The sequence below is a fragment of the Haemaphysalis longicornis genome, unplaced genomic scaffold, assembly GCF_048455015.1.
Source record: "Haemaphysalis longicornis isolate Haplotype H1 unplaced genomic scaffold, Haemaphysalis longicornis Haplotype H1 scaffold_9, whole genome shotgun sequence".
In the NCBI taxonomy this organism is placed as follows: Eukaryota; Metazoa; Arthropoda; class Arachnida; order Ixodida; family Ixodidae; genus Haemaphysalis; species Haemaphysalis longicornis.
Genome location: NW_027526460.1, coordinates 54,026,727 through 54,038,607, shown reverse-complemented (window position 1 = coordinate 54,038,607; position 11,881 = coordinate 54,026,727). Strand labels below are relative to the sequence as shown.

At 49.4% G+C, this 11,881-nt stretch overlaps 1 pseudogene; it reads right to left on the bottom strand.

Moving 5' to 3' along the window:
- Positions 1-1,621: 1,621 nt before the first annotated feature.
- LOC144152372 (uncharacterized) lies at positions 1,622-2,621 on the bottom strand (annotated as a pseudogene).
- Positions 2,622-11,881: the final 9,260 nt, after the last annotated feature.

Here is an 11,881-nt window from a genome sequence, read left to right as displayed (position 1 = left end):
GGGCTCAACGCCGCGGGCCCGGGCCGGGCTCGGGCTTGAGTTCACAGGCCGGGCCCCTAATAGTTCCGACGCGAAGTGTAGAAAAGAGCATTAACATGAATATTCTCAGTTTATTTTTGCGGGCTTCTTGATGTTAGTTGTACGAATTTTTTTAAAAACGTGTTTTGCTAGGTCTGATAGTCACTATACTGTAATTTTCATAACATTTTATGTACTGCATCACGATTTTATATTAAGGTGTATAACATACCAAAGACACAATTGCAATGAATGCCCTAGCGGGGAACGAATTAATTCAGGCAACCTGGAGCTGTGTACCTATGTCTATGTACATGTGTCTTTTATATGTCGCACCAATGGGAATGCGGCTGCCGCGGCCGGGAATCAAGCTCACGTGCTAGAGAAACACTACCGCTTAGCAACCACTGCAGGTAAAATATTCAACGTACGTACCCAACTTGTGGCCCAGACAACCACGTGAAGTTACCAAGAGTCTGGTCATCAAAGGTGATCATCTCTATTGTAAGAATACGAGCTATTATTACGCCGATGTGGCGTGAACTGCAGACGATGTAAGCTAAACTACGTGCACTTTTAAACCCTATTTTTTGCGTTTCAGTTGATGACGTGCTTGTAGACTAGATGCTCCGTCTAATTTCCCGCTACGAAGACACTGAAAAAATATAATATAATATAATTTTCTTCAGCGTCTAATACTGGGCCTGGTCACATACACGGGGGCCCTCCCTAGGCTCGAAAATAAATGACCGGGCCGGGCCGGGCCTGGGCTTGAGACGACGGGCCCGGGCCGGGTCGGGGCCAAGCTCACTTAAAAATGCCCGGGCCCGGGCCAGGCCCGGGGTAGGTGTTACGGGCCCGGGTCGGGCTCGGGCTTCACAAAGCGGGCTCGGGCCGGGCTCGGGCCTCAAAATCAGGCCCGTGCAGTGCTGTTGCAACGAACAAAAAAATTGGCTGGCGATTACGATACTCCCCAATGCGATATTTGGGCGCAGCAGCAGTGCGCTGAGGCAGCACTCGCTCGTGGGTGCTCGCTCGCACTCACTCGTGCCCTCCCCCACCACACACTTTCGGAGAGCGCTCGCGCCGCCGCGGCGAACCGCCATCCCCTCACAATTTCGCGACACCCTCCTCCTTTGCTTTCTTTCACTATTCGGTCTTGCCATCGTTCACTCGGTTACGGCGACAACGCGGCTCAGCCCAGACACAGCCGCCAAATGGCTGCGCCCTAAAATGCCCTGATAACCTGCGCGTCACTCCGGACGGCCTCCGCGAGGGAAGCAGAACTGTCCCCTAGCCACCACCCAATGCTCTGCAAGGACTGCAATAACAGACTCCCAAGCAGCTTCCCGGAGTTTTCGGTGCGGAGTACCTCAGGACCGCACAATGGCCGTCCGCGTCCGTGCGCATAGCATTTACAATCGCAAAGAATCACACAGGCACCGGCAGGATTCGAGCCTGTGTCTGGTAGACCAGACAGAGTTAGTGCCAGTCGGCTTACCTATTGGGCTACAACCGTTTTTTTGCTGTACTGCATGAAAAACTGCACTTATTACAGCCTACAAAAGTTATGAGTCGTCCAAGAAGATGCACATAACTGCAGCTAAAATAAGCCGCCCGTCAAAACTCCGGTAAAGCAGACGCACACGTCCAACATATGCAGCCATTCTGGTAGGTCACTTTGCGCCACATAAATGCTCCGCACCAACGCAGCTTGCTCCCGAAAAATGGACTTCGTTGGGCGAGGGGGTTCCGCGTGTCTGTCCGTCCTGCGGCACTTCCACAAGCTATACAATCCAATCACAACAAATATATCATAGGGTACTCCAGTAACATCTTGAAAAGGCAAGAACCGAATTGTACACATCCCAGAAAAACACCGCATCCCGGCACAAAACAAAACAATGATCAATGGTTTCAGGTTGATTGCATAAACGGCAATCGCCAGACCAAGGAATAGACATTCCTTTCTCGCGCAACCATGTCATCACTGGGAGTGTTGATGTATGCAGCTTAAAGAAAAACGTTTTTACATTTGGAGGAAGACACATACGAGTGACACGCTTCAAAACACTGTCCTTATGGTGGCTAGTGTAAGGCTGGCGATAAACCGGCACTGGGAACAGACTCTCTAATAAAGTGTTTGTCAAAGCCTTCCTGGATTGGGTAAACAGATATTGCAGGGAAAACATCGCAGTAAGAAAATGAAATGTGTCGACCATCTCCTTTAAAAAGCTCCATGGCGGCTTCGTACTAACTTCACCCGTGGAGACAAGCAAAAACGGTAAATGAATACTTATTCGCTATTGAATAATGATTTGCAGAAGTGGATGATGCGTCACTTTATAGAATAAAAACCGAGATACAAGCTGGTGTACAAACAAATGTGTCAGCCCAGCAACCCCAGACACCAATGGAAGAAACAAATTGTCCCCACGCATAGGTTCCCATTGAGACCCCCACACAAACGTCGCAAAAACTCTGTGTAGAGCTTGTACTTTAGAACGCGCACAATGAAGTACTTGCAGCACATAAACAAGCTTTGCGACAAGGAAGACAAGACAAACCTGCGTTCGCTCAAACCGAGAACGTTCTCGCCCCATCCATACCTGCGAGGCTCGCTTGACTTTTTGGAGTGCCAATGACCAATGCGGCCCGGTGTTTCGTATTTGGTGCAAATGTAAACCTAGGTACTGAGATGCGTCCTTATCCCAAGTAATGCCAGCAAAGAAAGAGGGTTTCGCACCCCACTCACCAAACCAAAATCCCTTTGTTTTTTCCATATTCACAGCCGCTCCAGACGCGTCACAAAACTGCCTGGTCAGATTAAGGGCTTCTTGAACGCTTTTTTTTATCAATACAAAAGTTAGTACAAACGGCTTACTTCCTCGCCTGTAACGGTGCGGAGTACCTTAGGACCTCCCAATGTCCGTCCGCGTCGATCCGTGCGGACACCACTAACAAGCGAAAATCAAGCGAAATTCGATCTGAGCCGTGAGCTGCAGTATCATTTAGGGAATAATCAAAATGCAACTCACGGCTCAAATCGAATGAGGGTCGGGGCGCAAATCGGGTGTCACTCGGGGCGCAACTTGGGTGTCATTTCGAGTCTCTGTGCTCCGCACCCTCGCCATCGTCCACGGAGTGGAGATGCTGCCATTTTTTTTTGTCTGGTCGTGTGGCTTCCATGGCGCTCCGAGAGCTCCAGAGACATTACCCAAAACACCATGTCAACATCGTGTGGACCCCTGCCCACTCCTCATTGACGGGTAACAATTTCGCCCATCAACAGGCTCGAGATCTGGCCCACCGAGCTACTGAGTTTCCGGCAGCCCCCACACCTCTCCTAGCCTATCAAGAAGTTACCCAGTATTACAGGACTACAAGACAAATACTCCCAATCCCACATACATAACTCAGCAAAACTGAACAAATTACGCTGGGACAAATTCAAACAAGCACTTTTGTACTCCCCGTAAGAATGAATTCATTGTTCCCGACACAGTACGCAGCCGAATGCAAATTCTGCAATCAAGTAGTTGCGCTCCGCCATATCACTGTGCACTGCAAGGAAAACCCCGACTTACAATCCCTTCCAAATGCCCTTTCCTCTGAGCAGCGGGAAATACTGTTGACTAGATGTCGCCTGGAGGAGGAGGAGAAACTTTATTAATGTACAAGACAGAGTTAAAGCGAGGGAGAAGTGGTTAAGCCTCTCTAGCGTGGGTGGTATTCCTCAGTTCGGGATCCCATTGGTCGAGGCTGCCGCCCGTGCCCGCTGGACGAGAGCCCGCTGAGACTCCAGGTCCGAGCAGCCGGACAGGGCCCCCTCCCAGCCCTCCCTCGTAAAGCAAGCACCCCTTGTAACCCGAGCTACGACGGTGCGGTCAACACAGGGCTTCCTGAACTGAGGATCCCCTCCTACCTGTACAGCTCAATACATGTTTCATCTCTCTCTCTCTCTCTCTCTCTCTCTCTCTCTCTCTCTCTCTCTCTCTCTCTCTGCCTTACTCGATAAATGGGAAAAGAGGACTTCGGGACAATAGTGTGGGCCATGAATTCGGCGAGTACCTGGTCTGCACTCTCACTGACTGGGCCTCAGGGACAAAACTCACACCCGCCTCGTTATTCATTCATTCATTCGTCTGCCTATTTGTGTCCACTGCAGGACGAAGGCCTTTCCCAATCGTTACCTACCAAGGTAGCTCTACATTAAAAGCTAAAAAGACAAACCTTCGCGCATGCCCATCTGGACCTCCCGAAGCGATACGCAAACCTCCTCCCTTTTCCGCTTACAAACCAGCACATTTCTCTATCCTAACCGAATCTGAACTCAGTTTCCTACCCGCTACTCCGCTCAAGGTACAGTCATGAGCAAAAGTTTACGGACCACAAAAGTGTTTAGGTTATTACTCTTTCGGTAGCAGCCCACCGACTGCGGTATGCATGTGAGGTGCCGTAAAGTATTGCAAAAATACCGCACGTACTACCGTGGACTGCCGTGCGGCAGAGAAATAACCCAAAATGGCTGCTTTCGGTGTCCGTAAGGTTTTGCTGTTGACGGTACGTACGCGGCAACTTGGTGGCCCCCTCTACCGCATCGAATAGGAGTGGAATCAAAACCAACATCTTCCCGCGATCCCTAACCACTATTCCGAGCACTTCCCTTCACTAAGGCAAAGAACGTGACCAGTTCAACAGAAGGCCCCGATCAGTCATCATTCGCTTACGCAGATGATAACAGGTGGCGCCACGAAATGCTTCCGCATTTCCGCACGGCAAGGGCGCGCGGGCGATTACAGGGCTCACATCTGTGGCGACGCGCGCACGAGACACTGCCAACGCTGTAATCAGACCTATCATCGTGCCATCCATTCTGGCCACCTGTCACCGCACCACTCACGCACACTGGTACAGGAAAGAAACAACGACGACGACATTAACAAAACAGCGTCCCTGACGTCGTCGTAGGCGTGACGCCGGACCCAAGCGTGCACATGTCGCCGGCGTAATCGAGCTCGCTTCCTTTAATTGCTGCGGCTGATTGCCGCGCCTAATTGCTGCCCGCGCAATATAATGTGTACACGCTTGTATATTAAAACGTCGGCGGTGCGATGCAGGCAGCGTGGGGGGCCGTTGTATACGGATACTTAGCAGAGTACGCAATTTGGCTGCGCTATGTATGCGCGAGGTTATTTGTCCAGCTGCGTACGCGATACGCCGTGCCGGAAATAGTTGAACGTGGCGCTTTACCTGGTCGCTGTCCGGCGCATAAAAATGTCCTCATTACTGCAGCCCTCCGTCGAAGGGAGCCAGAAAAGCAGCAACCGCAGCTCCTTGCAAGCGCGTTATCACTGAGCTTGATATTGGAATGCTCGCTGCGCCTGTGGCACTATGCAAATGCAATGCCAGTACCACAGGAACGCTGATAATTTGGGCAGCCCAATTCATCTGTTGTGATTTAGAAATTCTGGTATGAGCGAAAATCTTCACAGCCGTATCTTTCTTTCCGTAGGTGTCGAAGGGTGACTACTATAGTTGCGTAACACTGTGAGGCATGCCGGCGTTGCCTTGCAACGCTATGTCCACCTGTGCCCATAAAACTCTCTGTCTGTCTGTCTGTCTGTCTGTCTGTCTGTCTGTCTGTCTGGTGCTTTGGTGAAAGCAAGAAACAAGGCGTACATATAGTAATGAAACTGCAGTTACTGGCGGCGTGTACTTCTGTCAAGTTGAAGTGAAGAAGCATTTGAGACAGACAGAGCCACTTCGGAATTCGTTTTCACCTCAACCTTGTTGCCTTGCTTCCTCTGCGCACCACCTCTATCTGACTGGTGCGACCGGACAAATCGTAAGCTGGACCTTTAAACGCGACCATGCTGCAGTGATTTTTGTCATTACAGTGCTTGAAACCTTAAGCCGCATGGTTTCCAAGGCCAGACGTTCGAACACACCCAAGGTGTGAAGCCGCTCCGTCAATTCACTGTCAAAATATTTTCCCGGAGTTGATGTCTTTTGTTATTTTAAATAGTGCATCACATCTCCTGCTGGCGTTCAGAGTAGAAGAAGCATTGACCACAGATTCCCAAGAAGCGGCTCTGCAGACTAAGGGTGTTTGGAAAAATAAAACTATAGCTTCCTTTATTTTCGCGAAAATAAGGGTAGCTTCTTAATGATTTTGCGAGGAAAAGTTTGACATCCACCTCAATGCAGCCATACGGCTACAAAGGAAAGCTCTACAGCTTTCTCAGAAACTTCGCATTTGAAGAAAAAATTCGTCCTGGTCCACGATTCGAACCCGGGACCACCGCTGAAATAGATTAGTAACTCACCAACTGAGCTAATCAGTAGGCTGGCTAGTCGTTTGTAGCGCGAGAACGAAGTGATCAACAACTCGAAGTGATAGAAAGGTGTTATTTGACCAGATTACGGGAAATCCCCAAGTGGGAGTAAGTTCCTGCAAAGGAACTAAACTTCGACATCTACCTCAATGCAGCCATATGGCTACAAAGGAAAGCTATACAGTCTTCCGGAGCGACTGCTCAGGTTAAGCGGTGATTTGATTGATTGATTGTAGGGCTTAACGCGCCGACGCAACGCAGGCGATGAGGCGCGCCGTAGTGGAGGGCTCCGGATTAATTTTGACCACCTGGGGATCTTTAACGTGCGCCGAAATCTCGTACACATGGGCGTTTTTGCTTTTCGCCTCCATCAGAAAAGCGGCCGCCGCGGCCGGGAATCGAACCCGCAACCTCGTGCTCAGCAGCAGAACGCCTTAGCCACTGAGCCACCGCGGCGGGTGTGGTTAAGCGGTGGTCCCGGGTTCGAATGCTGGACCAGGACGAATTTTTCTTCAACTGCGAAGTTTCTGAGAAAGCTGTATAGCTTTCCTTGGTAGTTGCATGGCTGCATTGAGGTGGATGGCAAACTTTCCTTCGCAGAAACTTGCTCCACCTTGGGGTTTCCCCTAAATCTGGTCCATTAACTTCCTAATGATTGCGGCTGTGCCCGAACACCAGTGACGCCGGCTTCAACCCCAGCTTAGGCGTTGGGTCATGTGCTCAGAAAATCTAAAACACAGGGGAAATGGAATCAAAGTTTGTAAACTCGCGATACGCGCTTTCTAAGATTATAGTTTCAAGCGCTGATGATATAAAATCTGGCTATATGGGCTCACAGCGCGCAGACGGATTTACGGCATGATTAAGACCACCTGGGTATCCCTTAGCCTGCGCCGAAACTTTGTGCTCATCTAAGCCCAGAGTCGTGAGGGGCTAATTTTGCGGCTGTCAACGCCGTCCCGCATAGCGCATCTGTACCAGGCAGGCAGGCAGCGTGGACGTCTTTTTCGTAGCTGCAAAGCTGACTCCAATGAGACCTAATTACGGTTAATGAGCTCTCCGTCGACGTTAAAACAGGACCGGACTCAAAAGCCAAAAAACATACACAATGCGATACACAAGCAACGACGTTGCGAAAGAATAACTGACGGCAAAGTCAACAGCAGAGAGAACGAAAGCGAACACATATACTAATCCAAAAAAGTCTGACACCAGCGCTTGTCTTGGTCTGTCTTGTCCGTGTCACGCAGCACGGACAGGACACTGATGAGGAACTTGACTGACCCAAATGCAGCGGCAGCAGCAGCATCGTCCCAAGGCACTGTCACCGGTCGGGAATAATCGCGCTGTCGGTTCGAAGCCACGTGGTTTCGGGTTGTACTGGTATAGACTTGCATAGAGGAGGCCTCGAGGATGCGCAAGACGACAGGACGGACCACCTCGCATGCACGACAGCTCATGCGCTTGTGTGGCTCTGTTTTATTCGGGTATTAATATTCAGACGAAGGCGGACACGCGTTGTTGCTGTCATTGCATCCATTTGCGTAAGTACCGTTTAGTTGTTCTTTTGCGTTCAAGGTGGAACAGAAGGAAAGCTGCGTGAAGCTCTGGGAGAAAGTGATGGTTCGGAGCTGTAGCACACGTCGCGAGACACCGGTGGAGTGCCGCCCAACCACGCAAAAAGGACCTGTAAATGCACTTTTTTCCAGTCCAGCTGAATGTAGGCACTTTTTTTTTACAGTGAACAACTCGATGGCTAGGAGCCAGCATATCGTCTCCAGCGACAGACCGAGCGTTGACCCCGAATTTTCAGCACATGAAGAAATTGATAAATAAACATAAAATATTTTCTGTGGCCTCCATATTTTTATACAAAACGGCGTAAATTGCCCCTAAAAGAGGTCTTCACAGCAAGCCATATGCGTTCACAGGTAAAGCCGACTTTAAAAAAAATTGTGTAAGCTTTTTTTTTTTTGTAAGCTGGCTATCCGACATTGTGTGTGGCACAGTGAAGAATGGTCATCTACGGAGAGAGAATGGTTACAGCCTTACAACCCTGCTTTCTACGCCTCTCTACCAGCACAGCCTCTTTCCCGAGTCGTGTATACTCCTAGCTATTCGCGGCGTCTTTCTCCCCCTGACTTAGTGCAATGCCGCGCACTCTTAGGCGGCCACCTGTGCGGCCCACTAGAGAATTAATTGCCCCTACCACGAATAGTGTGTGTCCTTTGTCTGTGACGTGGAGATCGCGCCGCTCTCTTTGTAATTCAACATACCAAACTCAAGAAAAGCAAATCCCACCAGAGAGCCAGCGTAACAGGCCGGGAGAGCGCTGATTTATTTACGTTCATATAACGACAAGTAATTCAAGTCCCGTTGCGGCTATCTCTAAATCTACTGGTACCAGAAAATACTGCCCAAACACCCGCTTCAATCACCTGTTCTCGGCATTAAACGTGTAGTCGTTGTAAATACTTATTTACGTCGCCATTAGCGAACTGGTTATATTCGAAGGATACTAGCATGATGGTGTTAAGAACCCCAAGAAAAGTCATATCTTTTCAGAGTCAAGTTGCTGCCTTGTTCTCAAAAATTTTACTTGGAAAGACAATTGAAACTCCGTTACTCGTTAAATCACTGAGAGAGAGAGAGAGAGAGAGAGAGAGAGAGAGAGAGAGAGAGAGAGAGAGAGAGAGAGAGAGAGAGAGAGAGAGAGAGAGAGAGAGAGAGAGAGAGAGAGAGAGAGAGAGAGTTATACATAGCGACCGCATGACACTCCTTCGAATCTTTCTTCTGGAGAAGACTCCACTTATCTGACATTAAAAAAATACTTGTAGCTTTGCTGCCGGAGAAGACATGGTTTGCTGGCAGAAGCAACAAGCATCGCGAAAACCGTGCTGTTGCTTTACGTCGGGTTGCATATCTCAATTTTCTTTCTTGATCTTTTCAGCTTATGTGCGCTGCTGAGGACTCACGATGCCGCAGCTACCATGACGGACCAACATTTACAAGTGACACTCCATCACCCTCCGATGTGCATAGTTACAATATATACATACACGCCCTCGGCTTCGTAGGGGTCCGGGCATATATTTTCAAGGGTGAGCTGATGCCATTACATGACCCGTACATGCATGTATGGAGGAGTGCATACGCTATCCTGTGTGGCGCACAAGCACTCTGCGTCGGGCACAAGACTTCACTGCGTTTATGCAGCCGGAGAACCCAGAGAGCGTTGTCCGCTTCGGTCGGTTTCCAGCGGATGCACACACGCGTCTGCCGTGCAACCGCACGACGAGGGTCTCGTTTACAGCGTGACCAGTACCTTGAATATGATTACAGCAGCGTGCGTCAACCCGCCAGTTAAATTGTTCTTTTCTGGCAGAAAGAGGAGAAAGACGCGCCGTATGGGATACTCGCGTGCTCTTGCCAACAAACCGCCAATGTTTTTTTTTTTTTTCACAAAGTAGAACAGATGCCAGCTCTCTATTGCACAGTATTACATTACAGCAGCCACCATAGCACATACTCTGGAAAAGTATTCGTTATGAACTAGTCCATTAACAACTTGCCCATGACTAGCGCGACGTCAAGCTAGCCCAAAGATAAGTCTTGTGGAGGAGACCTGCATGCTGCACTGGCCAAGCAAGAAGGTACAGTAACGCGGGTAGGTAAAGCGGAGGAAGTAAGTAAAGCTCGCAAGTCAGTCACTATACTGCGTACCTGAGTGAGTGAGTGAGTGAGTGAGTGAGTGAGTGAGTGAGTGAGTGAGTGAGTGAGTGAGTGAGTGAGTGAGTGAGTGAGTGAGTGAGTGAGTGAGTGAGTGAGTGAGTGAGTGAGTGAGTGAGTGAGTGAGTGAGTGAGTGACAGTATACTGCGTGCATAAGTGACTGAGTGAGTGATTATAGCTTTAAGATTTCTAAATTTAGAAAAAATTAGCTCGTATTAAGATGATCGCAAACTCACAGTCCAGTGCCTGTGTGTGACTTGTAGTAGGCTACAGAGCGCAAAGATTGCTTACCTCCGAATTGCTGAAATGCCGTTGTTGAAGTTTCCGACTTTAATGCAGATCGAACAGGTTCGCGTGCTGTATAGTGTTTTAAAATGCTATCAGCAATGAAATAAGAAGACACATACAAGGCGTCATTATAGGGTTAGATTTTATTGCGTCCGCCGCAACTGAATGGCTTTATCTGAAGCAAAAGTACCTGGGCACATTCCCGGTGGCTACGAGTGTGCTTCGGCAGGGTGAGACACAGAGAGACCCCCGGGCACAAAGAATTTTACCCCCACCGGGCGGACGCCCAACCATCAGCCCCTGAAGATCGTCTTAATAAAGTTTTCACTCACTCACCACCGCGTTTAGAACTTCAGGTATAATAAAAAACAGCAACTATAGAAGTACTAAATTTTGGAGCACAATATGTGTACACAACACCGGCGCACTCTGAACGGCCAGCACGTGTTTCGGCGTACAATAGAAAACTATTAGCTTCACACTGCAGTGGGAATGCTCGTTTAAACGCTCGTACCTGCACAAGCAGCACAGCCTGGTCCAGCTGGCCACTTAAACATCGAGGGCGCGTTGCCGCTGGGGGAGGCGGTTGACATTTTAATATTTTTTATACTTTTATTTTCGGTCGAATGAACGTTTTACCATTTACCCGATTTCAGGAACACCAAAAGCTTGTCTTGTCTTCTTTCTCATCGACATTACGAAATATAGTGGCCACTCAAGGTATGTAGCAAAACATAAAAGTTGAATGGACCGTATGAGCTTCGAGTGGGCAATCTCATTTCTGGGGAGCGCGCGCTGAAAGCTTTGAATAGTTAACATTTCTTCAGAGAAGACAGTCATACGGATCCTCACTGAAGTCATTCCTTCTTCCCTCTTGAGATGAACACCTGCAAGTTCCAACCCCTCTGACCTAAGTAGCAAAGCCGTGTCACAAGCTCCTCACAAACGTGATTCGGTGTGGCACGGACGCTAGACGACAGACTGGCTTTTTCACTCATTGGGTCATTTAATGCTTGCGCATTAAAACAGCGGCAACAACAAAAATTGGATATTTTTAATGTTTTATCTGTATCGCAAATCTTCAATACGGAACTAGAAACAGTCCCTCACCTATGCCTTCTGCATCCGCCTTGTATGCACGTCGCCTCGCACGCGTCCTGGAACGGCCGTTTCGCTGTTGTTGCCGATCAAAGTCTATTTCCGCAATAGTAATCCGTGACCGCGCGTGGTCAAACGAGAGTCTGGACACACTTACACTGCACGCGTAGCTGCGTTTATACCAGGGCCTACCATGTGCACGAGTCAACGCCCCGTGACGGTCCTTGTGCAGCGTCAGCAGTGCCCACCCCACTTGCCGTCGATACCCGGTAGCATCGGCGGTGGGCAGCTCGGCCTGGGAACTCGCCGCTATGACAGCCAGCGTCGGCCGTCGATCTGAAAGCTCACGATCGAAACACTCACGAAGAGCCAGAGACACGGACACGCAAGTCGTGTCCGTATACCTCCC